Here is a 5,005-nt window from a genome sequence, read left to right as displayed (position 1 = left end):
CTTGGTTCCAAGAGCTTGCAAGGACCTGTTTTGGAACATGTGCAAAATTGTGCACCTATTTTATGCAAAGCACGATGGATTTACTGGGCATGACTTGATGAAAACCGTGAATGGAGTAACTGAAGAACCCATCATTCTCAGTGAATTGCAAGCAGAAAGCAAATGAGTGGCAGGTCCATCAAAGATCAAGAATAGTGCTTCTGTTGGAACATTATTTTATTCCTTGGTTAAGTTTATAGTTCTTGAAAACACAGCGCAGGCCATGTGAACCTTTTATCAAAATGATCAACACAGGCAGAAGTTTTTTCTTGTGCATTCTTATATATATAAGATGGCAAAAATCAAAATAAAAGTGCTCATTGTAATGCCTATTTTATTCATAATAAAGGCGCAATAATAGGAATACAGGCAAACGAGCCTTTTATTTCTTTGTTCTTTCTTATGTTACTGAAAAGAATATAGTAATAACTATGGCTAGCTAAATTCAAAAGCACCGTAGACAACATCCATTTCAGTGCTACCATTACTAAATCAATGGACTAAATCTGTCAGTGCTACCATTACTTAAATCAATGGACTAAATCTGTCAAACATGAACCATTCAAGTTCATAATTTATAATTTGTATATCACACTTACAAACGTTTTAATGATTTTCAATTCGACTAAGAATTTGCAGACATGATCTACTTAGATATACATGTAAACTAAACGGTTTAGATATATGAATACGCAATCGGGAAGGGGTGAAACAAAGAAGTCCTCAACTAATTATCAACTAAAGAGTACTCATTGAAATGGATCTCTTATAGAAATGACCAAACCAAAATTCAACCTTGTCCTCCGGAAGGCGTAGGCGGTCTTATTACAGCTTTCCGGGGTGCTGGCGGCGGTGTTTCTGCTAGTATTAATCGGCCTGTTAATCGATTTTTAACCTCGACAATCTCCCACTGATCCCCATGCGACATGCTCTTCACTTCTGCAATAACAATGGCAATACATAAATAACTTTGTAACTTTAGTAGTTGATTCGATCAGACAAATAATACAGCCATGCTGGCAATGGATATTCGTACGATGAACATTCTCATTCATATGATTCAAAATACTTGATCAATGAACCAACCAACACTCGTTAATTCATAACAGAACCTGTATATAGTATATACAGAGAGAGAGAGAGAGAGAGAGAGAGAGAGAGAGAGAGAGAGAGAGAGAGAGAGATTAAGAGACTCACTGTTGACTGGAATTACAGGGATTCTGGCAGCCGAGACTATCTCCGACGAGACCAACAGCAACAATAGAATCAAGGGAAACTTGTAAACAGTGCAGGAGGCGTTGTGAAACGAACCATTTTGGATACGAATCATTATCGTTATATGGATACTCTACATGCTCAACTGAGGGAACTATATATAATAAGTATCGTTTGCTTCTCCTAACGCCTTTCCTAATCAAGAACAGGTCTTTGCGGAATCATATTCGACCAATTCCCAAATCAATGTCATTTTGGTCAGAGCCCGCTACCCTGAAGTAGTCTCAAAGTTTTCTTGTACATATATTTCTGTACGTATATCTATATTATATATCCAAGAACTAGAGAACTAGAGAGAATATCGAACTACTAACTAAACCACATTTGAATTATTATTTTTTGTTATAAATCTAATGTGAATGTTTTAAGAGAGGACTTTCAGGTTTATAAATCTAATCGCCGACGACCTTTTCTCGACGAAATCTTAGCCGACGATCTTAGCCAATGGATTAAGCTAACAGGCTGACGAAACTTTTTCGTCAGCTAAAGTGCTTGTCCTGGTAGTGTTAGTTACAACGACGAATGCAAAGGGGCTCGAGTTGCCCCCAATGAATTTCCTTTTTTGGCCAACAACTTCATATGTATGTCCAATGTTTAGTGGAATTTGCCCCGAGTCATGACATTGACACATAAATATACATCTATTGTGTGAGAATCTGCTACCCTATATTAACTAAACAAAGAAAAAATCTCAGAATTGTGTATTGTTGTTACTGGAATGGTTCAAATTCTATGGCTTATCCAGATCTGTCACTAAAACTTGGAGATTGGAGAGGAAGAGGAAATGGACGATGAGTTGTCTCTAGAGGTTCCTTACTTCCTCAGTTTTTTTTTCCTCCACTTACAGATCTCTCCGGTCTCCGCGTCCGCCACTAATTAGTTACGAAGGTTATTGAGGATAGTATTCAATGTTTCAGTAATCGATGCTAGCCAATAAATATATATGCATGTAAGCTATGCAACTTGCTCGTCGTCTGGCTCTGATTTGTTGTTAATACCTCTGACGAGGAATGCCTTTGCATGGATGAGGAAACGAGGTTCATGAGATTTCATAGGATATTTCTCTTCTCCATAGGCTTTAAGCTATTCGATCTTCCTCCAATCTTTTCATCTCTTTTGGTCGACAATCGTGCGGGTGTTGAAGGTCTGGCTCGGAAATTAGATCATGATCATGTACGTATGAGACAAAAAATACAATTTGCCAACTTTTAAAGTACGAGAAAGAGTGTCTTTCTCTAATTAATCTATACATGTACAAATATCATTATGATCAAATTCATTAATAATCCTCAATGCAATCATATTGAGCATGGGGCATTTGGAATACTAGTTTACACATGCATACAGAAACACCCGAATGCTAGCTCTCCAAAGTGAAGGCACACCCCAATTAACACTCTTAATTGGTCGGAGTTACAAGCAAACTTCAACCTTATCCCCCAGAAGGGCGTAGGTGGTCTTCTTACGGCTACCCAGTCCCTGCGTGGTGGTAATTGTAGTAGTGATCGGCTTATTACTTGATTCTTCACCTCAGCAATCGCTATGTTATCTACATGCTGCATGCTTTTGACTTCTGCAATGACGATAATTAAACTTGGAACTTTAACACAAGGGACCAACCAAGTGTAAATGATACAGGTAGTTGTCTTTAAAATGAGAAAATCATATTTAGACTTCGAAAATTTTTCTACGCACCAAGATGCAAATGAACCGATCGAACAACTAATATGCAATATTTTGATCCGGTCATCCACATCGCATTATCATGCATGTATTCTAATACCATTAACAAAATTGAAACGGAAAAAAAATAGTCTTAAGTGTTTCCAACATAGGAGGTGAGAATCAACCTGAGATCGAATAAGAGATACTCTTATTTTGGGCACTTAATTTGATTAGATGAAAAATGAAAATGAAAGAAAAGAATTTAGGGTCTCTATCTAGTCTTCATTCGATCTTCGCGTACAGCAATTTGAGGACTTGCACATTAATGGTGCAAATACACCTTGGTGCGTAGAATCCACTCCGTTTAGACTTGACCGAATCGAAGTTTATAATTAAATTATTCATATATTGACTTCCGCCAATCGCCTAATCCAAAGCTAATAAGGTCTCTGCGAACAATTTTTCTTGCACATATTGATCTTTTATCTTGGCCTATCAACGTACTTTTTCAAACCTGAATATTTATGCGAGTCCACTTTACATGAAAGTTTTGCCAATCACCACCAGCCACCGTAGAGTCACGGGGGCCCTGGGCGGCTCATCCTATGGATAAAATGGATCGAGGAATCCAAATTCCCATTAAACTAAAGTACGATGGAGTATTTTCATTTAATTATAATCTATAAAACCATTCATGCATTCTTGGTTTTCCAGTTAACCGCCATCTTCCTAGCTACTACGTTTCATATGGTTGACTGTGAAATAGGAGAGAGGGCTCCAGGAAGATGATGCAATTGATTCTATATATGATTTAACTTGATTGAAGAAAACAAAAACAGTGTTATAGACATATAGAGAGAAAAACATAAAAGACCGAGGGAGATATAATACTTACTACTGTTGATTGGGATTTGAATAGAACGTACTCAGTACTCTGGCAGAGGCAATTTCGGATGAGAGCAACAGCAAGAATAGAATCAAGGGAATCATGTAAACAGTGCTGGAGACCTTGTGAAACGAACCATTTTCGATATGAACCATTTTAATCATATATGATCGTGTGATTACTGATTAGTACTACATGAAGGGGGTAAAAGTAGTGCTTGTTATTCTGCTTTTCTTTGTGCATGCTACCTGAACCACGACCATGTCTTTCTGAAATTACGACCGCGCGCACACATATTCGATCGACTATGTCCAAAGTCGGAAAGTCAATCTCAATAGGTAGACTCAAATTATCTTTTATCAATTAATGTTACTGTGATGTCAAGCTTTACTGATCAAGCTTAACCTCCTAACTTTTAGTAAATCACTTTGCCTTTGGTGAAAGTGAATATGACAGGTTGCTTAGGGCAGTATTCATGTGAGTTGGTTGTGTTTGTGAACTTTACTTGCTTAAGAAACATGTTATATATGCCAAAGGGTGATAAGAGTAGACTGATGTCATCCCACACTACGTCCTTTTTGGCTTCAGACAACTGGGTTCAGACGACAGAAGACGTTAAGTCTGTCGTCTCGAATATTGTAACGACAGACATTTAAAAGAGTGTCGTCTGAAAATAGTAACTCAATACTAGTTAAAATTAACGTGTTTTTGAACGACATACGTTTGTCGTCTTAAAAAAAAGAAAAATAACCCTAATGTTACTCATCTAAGACGACAGAAAACTGTCGTGTGTTAAAGAAGCTTAAATTGTCTCAGACTGTAATTTTTTTGGCATAACTGAAGGAGGTTTTTTTGACACTTAAAACCAACTCTCTTTCTCTCAACTCCCCCGATACTTCTCCCAACTCATTTCTCTCAACAGCTCTCACTCGTTCCTTAGCTCTCAGCTCTCACTCGTTCCTCAGCTCTCTTTCTCTAATTACTTTCTCCGCTTGATTCTCACTTCCTCTGTCATTCCCCAACCTCGTTCCGCATCCTTCGAGATGAACAATCAATTTGTCGCCATCCATCCACCACCATAGATCTGCTTAATTAGGCCGGGTTTTAAGTTTTGTACTGGTAAGTTCGAAAGTTGAATTC

At 37.8% G+C, this 5,005-nt stretch overlaps 1 pseudogene across 1 annotated transcript in view; it reads right to left on the bottom strand.

Annotated features, from left to right (window-relative positions):
• Positions 1 to 4,876: 4,876 nt before the first annotated feature.
• The window catches only part of LOC101301955, a 1,911-nt pseudogene continuing 1,782 nt past the window's right edge, over positions 4,877 to 5,005 (bottom strand). Inside the window, exon 3 of the transcript XR_184375.1 lies at positions 4,877 to 4,949. The product of XR_184375.1 is annotated as a cytochrome P450 71A4-like (transcript). The remainder of the gene's footprint in view (positions 4,950 to 5,005) is intronic.

This window comes from Fragaria vesca, linkage group LG3, assembly GCF_000184155.1.
Source record: "Fragaria vesca subsp. vesca linkage group LG3, FraVesHawaii_1.0, whole genome shotgun sequence".
Lineage (NCBI taxonomy): Eukaryota > Viridiplantae > Streptophyta > Magnoliopsida > Rosales > Rosaceae > Fragaria > Fragaria vesca.
Note: the sequence above shows the minus strand (reverse complement) of the source record. Positions and strands in the feature narration are given on the sequence as shown.